Consider the following 14,281-nt stretch of genomic DNA (forward strand, 5'->3'; position numbering starts at 1 on the left):
AAGCCTTGTAACCATAGATTATTGTGCTAAAGATGGGATTAGAACACATACAACAAAGTAAAAATATCAGAGTTTAAAAATTCAGAGAATTCTTGGTCAATTTATCAATTAATCAAAGTCACAATGCTAAAAACTCTAGTGTTAAGATATTTCCTTCTCTAGAAACTGAGATCCAGAATGAAGAGAGTCAAGATAATAAGAGCAACACTGCACCTGACCTTGGGCAAGTCAATTAACTGCTCTGATAATCCACAGAATTTACTGAAGAGGAGGCTAAACCACTGATGGATAAATCCTCCTCTTGTTCTCAAAGTCTAGATATTACCATGTATTGGAAGATGCTATTTCCCAGTAATACATTAGATACTCAGAAAATTATTAACTCAAATGGGTCACAAGGGTTATCACTTTAAAGCCATACACCCAATATTCATTGATCTTCAAACAATCTATGCTCTGCTCTGCAGAGTCAAATGTCCCATTTAGCAGCTAACTGATCTGTTCCTATCTCCTAAGGATTCTGCTCATGCTAATACCCACAATTATGATTATGTTTGGAGAAGGCAATGGCACCCCACTCCAGTACTCTTGCCTGGAAAATCCCACGGACAGAAGAGCCTGGTAGGCTGCAGTCCATGAGGTTGCTAAGAGTCAGACACGACTGAGTGACTTCACTTTCACTTTTCACTTTCACGCATGGGACAAGAAAATGGCAACCCACTGCAGTATTCTTGCCTGGAGAATCCCAGGAACGGGGGAACCTGGTGGGCTGCCATCTATGGGGTCGCACAGAGTCGGACACGACTGAAGCAACTTAGCAGCATGATTATATTGGGTTAGCCAAAAAGTTCACTCAGATTTTCCCATAAGGTAGTACAGAAAAACTGGAATGAACTTTTCGGCCAACCCAATATTGTGAGCTACAATTCACAAGTTTTTAAAACCCTGTACTTCTCAGAAATGTATTTAGGACCATCCTTCAAACTAGATGCATGATAAACACTTATGATCTCAGGGCTCTACTGAAAATTAATCCTTTGTCAGATCAATACATCTTTCTAAGCCCCTGTGTATCACATCTAGGAGTTTTTTTTAACACAAATGTGAACCTCAAAATACTTTAACAGATCATTTCCTCCACAGACCTGAACTATTTAAGAGCAACAAAAGTCAAAGAAGTTTTTCCTTTACCTCTGAAAAAGCAGTATTTATGTATTTATTCATTCTTAAGTCATATTCTACCTCATGTTAATTCAGGATGGACAGCAGCCATTATATAAAGTTCCATACATTTATTCCAAAATCTTTGGTAAAATCATTTCTACATACTCATTAAATTGGCTACAGGTTGTTCTTCCCCAAGAATCCAATTAAGAATGGGTCTTTTAAAAAATTAGGCATTTGCATAATGAAATTTATAATTTCACTCAATAATGAAAAACACTTGTTTGTAAGAGGTCAGGAGCACATAGAAATAAATTTAAATTGAATTTTACCAGTATGCTTTCTGCCTAAACATTAAAGAATGAATTATTAAACCAGAATCTCTATTATACAAACACTCAAAGATATCTGAATGTGTTTTAAAAGGCTCATCAGCCCCTTGAAATTATATGAAAAACTGTGCATATGTGTATTTTTTCTGAGGAAAAGAGATAGCACAAAGCTATGAGGAGATGCTCAAAGGGGTTTATGACCTTTGACTAAAACTCTACATTATGGGAGATATTTTAAAATGTTAATTTTCAGTTAATAGTTCAAAGTTTTTAAGTCAATACTCCAAAATAATAAGATACAGTGGTATGAATTCCTTACATTCAAGAAGGAGTTTTCAAGTGACTGCCATGCCAACATTTTTTGGCAAAAATTCCGTAATGACAAGAATGACCTAGAGGAGATATTTCAAAGTAATCTTAAAACTGTCAAATGGTTAAAATTTACATACATACATATCACACACCTCACCAATGTCATTTCCCATTTAGAATCTCTAATCCAGGCACATGATCTGATGTTCCTATATTCTGTTTTACATACGAATAGTCAAGTCTCTTCAACTACTTATCCCTGTCATATAGTAAATTATATCTAATTTCTCTTGCTCAAAACACTGTAACATACAAGTCTCAAATATATTTACATGAAAAAATTTCCACTTCGGTTAGATTAGCATGTCCACTGTTACACTTATCAAGCTGTAGGGTAACAACTGGTAAAAATGTCTAGGACTTGCTTCAAAATTTAAAAGGCAGGGGGGTGGGGGGGAGTGAGTGAGGATACAGATAAAAAAGATTGTCCACAAGCTGAAAATTGTTAAAGCTGGTGATATGTATGTATAAAAATATATACAAAGAAGAAAGCTCTTGAATCTGTCTTTAAGAAGCTCTCTGTTCTACTAGAACCAATAATTTCACAATTTGAATGGAAACACAAAAAACCTTGAATAGCCAAAGCAATCTTGAGAAAGAAGAATGGAACTGGAGGAATCAACCTGCCTGACTTCAGACTATACTACAAAGCTACAGTCATCAAGACAGTATGGTACTGTCACAAAGACAGAAGTACAGATCAATGGAAAAAAGCAGAAAGCCCAGAGATAAATCCACATACCTATGGACACCTTATCTTTGACAAAGGAGGCAACAAAATACAATGGAGAAAAGAAAATCTCTTTAACAAGTGGTGCTGGGAAAACTGGTCAACCACCTGTAAAAGAAGAAAACTAGAACACTTTCTAACACCATGGTGGTAGTGGTGGTTTAGTCACTAAGTCTTGTCCAACTCTTGCAATCCCATGGACTGTGCCCGCCAGGCTCCTCTCTCCATGGGATTCTCCAGACAAGAATACTGGAGTAGGTTGCCATTTCCTTCTCCAGGGGATCTTCCCGACACAGGAATCGAACCCAGGTCTCCTGCATTGCAGGCATATGATTTACCAACTCAAACTGGATTAAAGATCTAAATGTAAGACCAGAAACTATAAAACTCTTAGAGGAAAACATAGGCAGAACACTCTCTGACACAAATCACAGCAAGATCCTCTATGACCCACCTCCCAGAGTAATGGAAATAAAAACAAAAATAAACAAACAGGACCTAATTAAACTTCAAAGCTTTTGCACAAGGAAGGAAACTATAAGCAAGGTGAAAAGGCAGCCTTCAGAATGGGAAAAAATAATAGTAAACAAAACAACTGACAAAGAATTAATCTCAAAAACATACAAGCAACTCCTGCAGCTCAATACCAGAAAAATAAACGACCCAATCAAAACATGGGCCAAAGAAATAAACAGACATTTCTCCAAAGAAGACATACAAATGGCTAACAAACACATGAAAAGATGCTCAACATCACTCATTATCAGAGAAATGCAAATCAAAACTGCAATAAGGTACCATCTCATGCTGGTCAGAATGGCTGCCATCAAAAAGTCTACAAACAATAAATGCTGGAGAGGGTGTGGAGAAAAGGGAACCCTCTTACACTGTTGGTGGGAATGCAAACTAATACAGCCACTATGGAGAACAGTGTGGAGATTCCTTAAGAAACTGGAAACAGAACTGCCATGTGACTCAGCAATCCCATTGCGGGGCATACACATGGAAGAAACCAGAATTGAAAGAGACACATGTACCCCAATGTTCACTGCAGCACTGATTACAATAGCTAGGACATGGAAGCAACCTAGGTGTCCATCAGCAGACGGATGAATAAGGAAGCTGTGGTATGTATATACAATGGAATATTCCTCAGCTATAAAAAAAAAAAGAAAGCGTTTGAGTCAGTTCTAATGAAACTGGAGCCTATTACACAAGTGAAGGAAGTCAAAAAGAGAAACACCAATGCAGTGTATTAACACACATATATGGAATTTAGAAAGACAGTAATGATGACATTATATGCAAGACAGCAAAAGAGACACAGATGTAAAGAACAGACTTTGTGACTATGTGGGAGAAGGCAAGGATGGGACAAAATGAGAGAACAGCACTAAAACATGTATATTATCATATGTAAAACAGATGACCAGTGCAAGTTTGATGCATGAAACAGGGCACTCAAAGCTGGTGCTCTGAGATAACCCAGAGGGATGGGGTGGGGAGAGGTAGGAGGTGGTTCAGGATGGGGGGAAACCTGTACACCTGTGGCTGATTCATGTCAATGCATGGCAAAAACCACCACAATATTGTAATTAGCCTCCAATTAAATAATTTTAAAAAAAAGAAGCTCTCTGTTCTATCACACAAGGCAGACTTCTTTAAACTTTGTGTTTTTATGTTTGCAATTTTCCATAATATAAAGTTTAAAGAAGTCTGCCTTGCCTATTAGAACAGACAGCTTTTTAAAAACAGATTTAGGAACTTTCTTCTTTGTACATCTGCCCAGTAAAGAGCAAATACTTACTTTTATAAACATATTTCATTATGTGAAAGAGAGCAGTATTACTTCTCAATGAAACCTCAACAACTCGTTGATGATATTTTATTTAAACAATTCTTTTATTAACCCAGATAAAACATATTCATTAACTACTTACTGTTTACCTACTTTCTCAGATAGTCTGTCTTGAAGAAGATATAAAAAGTAATTCATATTCTCTAATGAACCAAGAATCTGAAAATACCCTCAAGGATCCAGGGGAAAATGGGCAGGGAAGGAATACAGTGGATGAAGAGAAAAAAAAAGTAAAAAGCAACAAATACAGTTGTTTAAGAAAGGGCTTTAAGGCTTTCATATTTTTTAATAAGAAAAAAGGCATACAGTTTCTTCAAGCTAGACAGGTCTTTTAAGTTCCCCTCCTCATTCTGTTCTACAGATGAGGAAGCTAAAGCTCAGAGAGAGGAAGTGACTTGCCTCAAGTTACACGTCAAGTTGCTAACAAAACGAACACTAAAATTCAGATCTGCTGATTCACAGCGCAATGTAAATTTTCTGTATCAAAATTTTTTCTTCTACACTATAATATTCACTACCTGAAGAGAATGACTATTTTATTATTAATATACACTTCAATTTCGTATTATACCATACTAAAAAAAAAGTAATAGACTAGGTAAAGGTGGAAGACTGGGAAGAAAATGCAAAGAAACTGCTAAAACAGTTATACACAAAGACTACATGCACATACCACACTTCCTTAATTCTGAGACATATTTGGCTTTAAGACATAGTATCCATTTCACAAACATTTTTTAAGAAATATAGACACTGTAAAATATTCATTTCAAAAAATACTAAAATGTGAAACCATATACCTCTAAAGCAATAAAATATAATGTACCCTCTAAGACACACAAATCACTGTTATTTAAAACCCTGTGTCACAAGGCACAAACACACAGAGCAAGAGTCCCATCTTCAAAGGTAAGGAAAAGTTACTAAATACCTAAAACTACGTGGCATTCTTTTCAGTCATATGTACTAATAAACAAGTCCTTATAGCCATACATCTCATATGCATGAGCTATGGGACCAGGAAAAGCAAAATTTGAATCTCAGCCCTGCCACTTAGCTCTCTGGAATTTGGAATATTACTAAATTCTCCGAATCTCATTCTCTTCATAAAATGAGATATCCACCTTAGAGAACAGCATGAGAATGAAATGTGATATTAATAATTTATTTAAGGAGCATAGTACAGTGGCTAGATGAAATAGTTTCCTCCCACAATTCCTATGCACCAAATGAAATGAAACTAAAAAGTACATCCCATTCTTGACTTACAAGGTTGGAATAAATCTATACTAGGACAAACATTTCTAATTTGCTTTGGAATGATTATTTGATAAGCAAAGATAATCTTGAAATGTATCTCATTTCTTCTTCAAATTGGGAACAGAAAACATGACAAATTTTAAGTGTTTAGGTTAAATTTGTAAAATATGTAAACTCAGCACTTTCATGTAGCTATACTGAACTGACCCATTACAAACCCACTGAAGAGAGGAACTATAAATCCACAAGTGGGAGCAAGGAAGGGCTACATGTAGGTTTAGGGAAGGCCAAAAAGATAGATAAAATGACTCAGTGTGTGATCTGTAAGGTCTGGTTTTTTTAACTTTAAGTTCATTCATTAGACAATGTTCAGAAAAGCCAAGATCATATATCTATGATTCGGAGTGCTTTAGTAACCAGATCCTTCAGATTAGGCAAATGTACAGTTTCAGGTTGTTTCCAATAATAATTCATTTTCAAGATGGAACTGTGCCCACCAAAGTGGCTCATATGCAGTAGACACTGAGACAAGACTATCTTCCTTCCTATCCCAAACATAGATTGCTAAGTCGCTTCAGTCGTGTACGACTCTGTGCGACCCCATAGACGGCAGCCCACCAGGCTCCCCGTCCCTGGGATTCTCCAGGCAAGAATACTGGAGTGGGTTGCCATTTCCTTCTCCAATGCATGAAAGAGAAAAGTGAAAGTGAAGTTGCTCAGTGGTGTCTGACTCTTAGTGACCCCATGGACTGCAGCCTACCAGGCTCCTCTGTCCATGGATTTTCCAGGCAAGAGTACCGGAGTGGGGTGCCATTGTCTTCTCCAAACATAGACTAGGCCATCCACATATTCCCTCGCTATTAGTTCATTTTAGTTGAACAGTTCCCCCCACTAATTACAAAAATAACAATGCTTGTTTTTATAAACTTGGAAAAATACAAAGAGCACCAGCATTTTTAAATTACCCATCACCTTACCAGCCAATAATTAAATTATTACAAAGGGACATACCAACATCTTTCCTATGAATTTGACCATAATTGTGATCATACCAAACTTTAAATTTGTACAGAGCACTTGCCACTAAACACAATTAACTACCAGCCTGTATCTAAATGTCTTTATTTTGGCTTTCTTGAGATTAAATTCACACTAGTTTTTTCCTTACTCAACTCAATGGTTTCTTCTCAATCTTTGTTCTTCTGAGTCTCTCAGCTACATATTTTGCTACTGATAACTTCCTCTTTAGCGTAACTCTATCTTAAGTTTCCCTAAACAGTATATTCCTCAGTGTCTACAAAAGTCTCTCCAACTAATCTTTTTCTATTTCTTCACTGGCTGTCTTCTGTTAACTGCTGACAATCTCTAAAAATGGTCCAGGCCTGACCTTGAATTTGCTTGCCAACTTTGAATCTCCAGCACTTACCACAATGCCCGGCACAAAGTAGGTGTTCAATTCACATTCACTTATTGCCTTTGCCAACCCTGACCTGCCACTTACTAGCTGTATGACTCTGGTTAAATTAAATATCCCTGAACCTCAGTTCTCTCATCTATAAAGTAGGGATAATCAAAGAAAGATGAGGCTTGGAAAATTCAAAATAGCTTCTGGCACATAGTAGTACCCAATAAATTTTGCTATTAATATCAACATAATCTAGCACAGGAATCAAAAATATTTATTATTATATAAGCTTGAACACTAAATCTGTGAACAATCCAACTTACTTTCACTATATTCTTCTTACCATAACTATCAAAAAATATTCTTGTACTCATTTCTTTATTACCATCTCCAAGCCATCATTAAGTATTCTAAGTTCTCTCTCTGTAGCCACCATACAAAACCATCATTTATCAATTAGGCTATAACAAGACTTAGTTGATTTCCACACCCTTAAATCTTCAATCAAATCTAATTCCTCAAAACAATTTTTAATTTGTCACTCTTGCCCACAGGTGCTTATAACATGTCCATACTACTGGCATATCATCCTGTCTTGCAATAACCAACACCCCAACTCCTAGTTCAAAAGATGGCTCAACACTCACCTCTTTCAGGAAACTTTCCCTGATTAATTCCACACCACTCAGATTACTCCTCTGCTCCCAGTCGCCTCACCACCTCAGCACTTAGGTATTCTGTTATACTAAGAGTAAAATGTGATCACTAAATAGCATTACCAAGAAAGTACTTCCACAAAAGTATTTCTACATCCTAAAGAATGGTCCATTACCTACAATGCTTTGTTGATGTGGTTAATAAAGAAACATACAACAAATGCCCTCTTTGGTTTTCGTCCTTAACACTGTATTATTTTATGTTGGTAAGTGAGTGAGTGAAAGTTGCTGAGTTGTGTCTGACTCTTTGCAACCCCATGAATTATACATATACAGTCCATGGAATTCTCCAGGCCAGAATACTGGAGTGGGTAGCCTTTCCCTTCTCCAGGGGATCTTCTCAACCCAGGGATCAAACCCAGGTCTCCCATATTGCAGGCGGATTCTTTACCAGCTGAGGACAAGGGAAACCCTATGTTGGTAAAGAAGTACTTAATTCTTCATAATCCTTTTGCCCTACGCTCAAGCAGAAATTACACCTTAGTGGTAATCACCTTCTCCTGCTTAAATCCAATAGAAATGCATTAATGGACCATTTCATTTTCTACTGCCTTTTCTCTTCTCACACCCCCAAATAAAAATTCGAAAGCTTTAAACAGTAAGGCAGTATCAATGACACCAAGTTAATCTTCCCTCTAAGTGAAAGGAACTTTGAACCTATCTAACCACAAAACTCTTCCCAAGGCTAAACAATTTCCCAACAAGCATGATACACAATCAAATTCTACATCAAAATGCTTGACTCTTATACAGCAACAGGATGACCTGTGTTCATTCTTATTGGGTTACTGTAAGAAATCTTATATTACTTTTATATTACACAGACAGTTGAGATACTCCCTTACACGGCACAATTTCTTAAGTATCCTCTCATGTTCTCTTTAAACCAACACATTGGATTAAATGAGTCCTCACTGTCATCCAATCAAAAGCAACCAATAATTGTGCCATTGCTTCTGGGAGGATGAGTTCCTGCTGAGGCAAAACAATGAGAGTTCATCAACAACAATTAGTGTCACAGGGGTTGGAGGAGGGTTGGGGAGGAGGACAATCACCCTCAGAGGTGAGAGTTAACAAGACTGAGCGTTTGGCCATCGATGGCAAACAGATGGGGAAACAATGGAAAGAGTGAGAGACTTTATTTTCTTGGGCTCCAAAATCACTGCAGATGGTGACTGCAGCCATGAAATTAAAAGACACTTGCTCCTTGGAAGAAAAGCTATGACCAACCTAGACAGCATATTCAAAAGCAGAGACATTACTTTGCCAACAAAGGTCCGTCTAGTCAAAACTATGGTTTTTCCAGTAGTCATGTATGGACGTGAGAGTTGGACTATAAAGAAGGCTGAGCGCCAAAGAGTTGATGCTTTTGAACTGCGGTGTTGGAGAAGACTCTTGAGAGTCCCTTGGACTGCAAGGAGATCCAACCAGCCCATTCTAAAGGAGATCAGTGCTGGGTGTTCATTGGAAGGACTGATGCTGAAGCTGAAACTCCAATACTCTGGCCACCTCATGTGAAGAGTTGACTCACTGGAAAAGACTCTGATGCTGGGAGAGATTGGGGGCAAGAGAAGGGGACGACAGAGGATGAGATGGCTGGATTGTATCACTGACTCGATGGACATGAGTTTGAATAAGCTCCAGGAGTTGGTGATGGACAGGAAAGTCTGGCATGCTGCAGCCCATGGGGTCGCAAAGAGTCGGACACGTCAATAACTGAATGACGAAAGACTGAACTGAACTGAGTAGTGAATGAACCTATTGCCCTGGCTTTTGGACTCCTACCTGACGAAATGGACAGTTACTCTTGCTGACTTACTCATAAAAGATCCACACCCTTCAGCTACCACACATAAACCTACACCCTTCAGCTACCACACATAAACCTACACCCTTCAGCTACCACACATAAACCTATCTCCTTTGCTGCCTGTATACTTTCTCCTAACTGGCCTCCTGATGCCTTCTAGTCAAACAGCGTGCACCCACACCTCACCTAAAACCTTCGCCTCTCAGTCATCTTCCGGTTTTAGGAAGTGCCTCGTACTCCAGACCCACGTGTCCCAAGCCTCTCCTCCCTTCACTCCCCGTTGATTTCCTCCCAGTTTCTGTCAATGCCGACTTCCGAGAGGCCAAACACGCGCCCTGGCTCCGCACCTTCTCCGAGGACTCCTTTTTCTGAGCATCACCCTATTCCCATTACTTTCTTCGTCCCCAGATCCAGAATCCTTCCATCACAGGCCTCCTTTCACTGCCACACTCGAGCACACAAACCTGCTCCTCCGTTAACTATTTTGCCCCACCTTCGCCACCTCTACGCAGTTTCCCCGCCCCAGGCGGCGCCCCCAGGCTCCGCGTCTGCAAACCAGGCCCCTCCCTACGGCTCCGCTCTGGGTCCTGGCCCTCCAGAGGGCGGTGGCCCCGCCAAGCCGCGCGGAGACCATCCGGCAGAAGCTTGCACCCCCGGCTCGGGGCAGCAGGAGGTGGGGGTTGGGGGTGGGGCGGGGGCTGGGCGGCGGGTACTGCCCCCGCCTCAACCGGGCCTGCCTCCACAGCTCCCAGAGCCGCGGCCCGGGCCAGGCGAGGAGGGGCCCGCAGCCCGCTTCTCCTGGCTGGGGTTCCCGCCTCTCACCTAGTCGCAGAGGCTCTGGCCTCGCTTTCCTCCCGGCCGTCCAGCGAGGGCTCAGCCGCCGTCGCCGTCGCGCTCTCCTCACTCGCTCTTCCACCGCCCCCGACAGGCTGCTGAAGAGCGGACGGGTAGTGGCAAGCCCATTGGCTGTGGCCCGTATTCGCGTCAGCCGGCCCCGACCCGGACCTCGGAATGTGACTGGCTGGCGCGGCGCCTTTTCTCCAAGTCTTGTCCTGATTGGCTCTCCCGCGCCCCGTACCAGAGGACCGCTCACCCTCCTCCGGGTTCTGGCCTCCCACCCGCTCAACCCCGTTTCCATCCGGGCGGGAGGGGGACGCGAAGGGCCAATGGGAGGGCGGAGAGAGGGTCGGGAGGTGGGCTCTGCAGCCGACCAGCCCGCGGGACAAGTTCAGCCAATGGGCGCGCCCCCCACATCCCGGGCTCAGGAGCGCCCCCGCTGGCCGCTAGCGTTCCGGCGGGTCTCGCCCGCGGCCACGCCCGGGCTGCCCGTCGCCTGGAAGCGGCACCGGGTGGAAAGGCTGGGAAGATGCGGCGAAGCGGGTCCGAGGGACCGCGGGTAGCCATTGTGGCGTGCTCCAGCACTGTCTACGTGAGGCCCAGCGCTCGCCTTGGCGAGGCTGGTTCGGGTCGGTGAAAGCCGAGCTGCGGATCTGTGGTCCCCTGGAGCCTCCGCGAGGTGCTCTAGAGAGAGGGAGCCGAGCATACGTCTTGTCCAGCCCCGCGGGACTGTGGGCCAAATATTTCCACTTAGCACTTCTTCCAGAATAATTTCATATAAAACTTATCCATGGTGAGAAAAATTAGAGTAAAGTTTACCTCAAGGAGGGAAGAGGGGGAAATGGAAGGGGCCCAGGGCACCCGCAGGGTAACTGGGAGCGTTTGCCTCTTGATCCGGGTGGTAGTTACTGAGGTGGTTGTATGCCTCGGTAAAAATTCTCCGAGTCGTACAATTAAGATGTTGGGCACCCAACGCACTTTATGTATAAATATCTCAATTTTTATAACCTTAGGCTCCATGGGACACCCACGGTATAAACAATCCACTGGGATTTAACTATAATTCAAAAAGTAGAAACTATAGGAAGGAAAAAAAAAAGGACTGAGAATTTAAAACGAGTGAAGTTCCTGGCACGCTGAATAAAACTCACAGATTGGTGCTTTCAGTTCAGTTCAGTCGCTCAGTCGTATCCGACTCTCTGCGACCACATGAATCGCAGCACGCCAGGCCTCCCTGTCCATCACCAACTCCCGGAGTTCACATAAACTCATGTACATCGAGTCGATGATGCCATCCAGCCATCTCATTCTCTGTCGCCCCCTTCTCCTGCCCCCAGTCCCTCAGGGGCTTTTCCAGTGAGTCAACTCTTCGCATGAGATGGCCATTGGTGCTTTAAGGGTGGGCTAAGATGGTTCAGAAGATTTACAGCCTGTTTCAGTGCCTGACATTCAGAACAAAAGCACCCAGGGTGCTGCACCTAATTGAAAACTACATAAGTGTACTGAGCTGCCTACTTTGTGGTCTCCCTAAGTTATAAACCCAGGAAACTTTATAGTTCTGTAAATAAAAGTAAATTGCACCAAGTCAAAAATTTATTATCATAGTTTACAGCCTAAGGTTATTATATATTGCTGAGAATATACATAGGAATAGACACCAAAAACACATATGCTACTGAGGAAGTTGTTATAGCTGTTTATAAATTCCCTCAGACTTTCATAACTTCTTTAAAAACAGGAGACAAGATCAAGCTTTAATTTTTTTATTCAAATAGTACCTCTTCCTGCTGTGAGGAAATACTTTTCTTATGATATGTATTAATAACATTTTCTAACTCATATAGTGTTCTGTCAGGGTTTCATTAAACAGTTCTTTTGAGGTTCTTCACTCCATCTTTACAACAACTCTATGCAACTATTCATTTATTAATCTGAATTTTGTAGAAGAGAAAATTGGGGCTCGATGAGACAAGTAATTTGCCCCAAATCATATATTTGTTAGGTGGCAGAAGTGGGGTTGAAATCTAGGTCTATTTGATGCAAAATTCCATAATCTTTCTACAGTGCCACATTTGCCTCCTCCAAAACAAAATCAGGTCATTTTGCTTTGTTCTTATTCATCTTTGTACTCCCCACAATGAGTAGCACAGAATCTTGCCTATGTCTCTGATGGAACTCATGGGGTTAATAAGTGATTATCACCATGCTTTATTTTTATAGATTTCATAACAAAGTGTGAACTACTTAAAAGTAACTTTTTTTGATCAAAGGAAAGGGAACACAATTTTGTAGCTGCAGTAAACAACCCATTACAACTATCTAGAATGCATCATAAATGCGCTTTCGTAGTATAGACTGAGCACAGCATAGAAAGAGTTTTAGGCAGCTTTTGTGAAGAGAGTCAAATTTCTAGTGAGCACAGTTATTCTCTGCAATTCTTTTGTGTTCTCTACCTTGGCTGCAAAGAAAGGCAAAGCCAAAGAATGCTCAAACTACCGCACAATTGCACTCATCTCACACACTAGTAAAGTAATGCTCAAAATTCTCCAAGCCAGGCTTCAGCAATACGTGAACCGTGAACTTCCAGATGGTCAAGCTGGTTTTAGAAAGGGCAGAGGAACCAGAGATCAAATTACCAACATCCGCTGGATCATCGAAAAGGCAAGAGAGTTCCAGAAAAACATCTATTTCTGCTTTATTGACTATGCCAAAGCCTTTGACAGTGTGGATCACAAGAAACTGTGGAAAATTCTGAAAGAGATGGGAATACCAGACCACCTGACCTGCCTCTTGAGAAACCTATATGCAGGTCAGGAAGCAACAGTTAGAACTGGACATGGAACAACAGACTGGTTCCAAATAGGAAAAGGAGTACGTCAAGGCTGTATATTGTCAGCCTGCTTATTTAACTTATATGCGGAGTACATCATGAGAAATGCTGGGCTGGAAGAAGCACAAGCTGGAATCAAGATTGCCAGGAGAAATATCAACCTCAGATATGCAGATGACACCACCCTTATGGCAGAAAGTGAAGAAGAACTAAAGGGCATCTTGATGAAAGTGAAAGAGGAGGGTGAAAAAGTTGGCCTAAAGCTCAACATTCAGAAAACTAAGATCATGGCATCTGGTCCCATCACTTCATGGGAAATAGATGCAGAAACAGGGGAAATAGATGGGGAAACAGTGGAAACAGTGTCAGACTTTATTTTCTTGGGCTCCAAAATCACTGCAGGTGGAGAATGCAGCCAAGAAATTAAAAGACGCTTACTCCTTGGAAGGAAAGTTATGACCAACCTAGACAGCATATTCAAAAGCAGAGATATTACTTTGCCAACAAAGGTCCATCTAGTCAAGGCTATAGTTTTTCCAGTGGTCGTGTATGGATGTGAGAGTTGGACTGTGAAGAAAGCTGAGTGTCGAAGAATTGATGCTTTTGAACTGTGGTGTTGGAGAAGACTCTTGAGAGTCCCTTGGACTGCAAGGAGATCCAACCAGTCCATTCTAAAGGAGATCAGTGCTGGGTGTTCATTGGAGGGACTGATGCTAAAGCTGAAACTCCAATATTTTAGCCACCTCAAGCGAAAAGTTGACTCATTGGAAAAGACTCTGATGCTGGGAGGGATTGGGGGCAGGAGGAGAAGGGGACAACAGAGGATGAGATGGCTGGATGGCATCACCGACTCAATGGACGTGAGTTTGAGTGAACTCCAGGAGATGGTGATGGACAGGGAGGCCTGGCGTGCTGCGATTCATGGGGTCACAAAGAGTTGGACATGACTGAGCGACTGAACTGAACC

At 41.6% G+C, this 14,281-nt stretch overlaps 1 protein-coding gene across 2 annotated transcripts in view; it reads right to left on the reverse strand.

Annotated features, from left to right (window-relative positions):
- Nucleotides 1-10,817, reverse strand: part of FAR1 (fatty acyl-CoA reductase 1) — a 77,944-nt gene extending 67,127 nt beyond the window's left edge. Inside the window, exon 1 of one of the 2 annotated variants that reach the window (XM_019975126.2) lies at nucleotides 10,470-10,817. The gene's annotated coding sequence lies outside the window, so the exon portion shown is untranslated. The remainder of the gene's footprint in view (nucleotides 1-10,469) is intronic. The other variant, XM_019975125.2, reaches the window with a different exon arrangement.
- Between the last annotated feature and the right edge of the window lie 3,464 nt (nucleotides 10,818-14,281).

The sequence above is a fragment of the Bos indicus genome, chromosome 15, assembly GCF_029378745.1.
Source record: "Bos indicus isolate NIAB-ARS_2022 breed Sahiwal x Tharparkar chromosome 15, NIAB-ARS_B.indTharparkar_mat_pri_1.0, whole genome shotgun sequence".
Taxonomy (NCBI): domain Eukaryota; kingdom Metazoa; phylum Chordata; class Mammalia; order Artiodactyla; family Bovidae; genus Bos; species Bos indicus.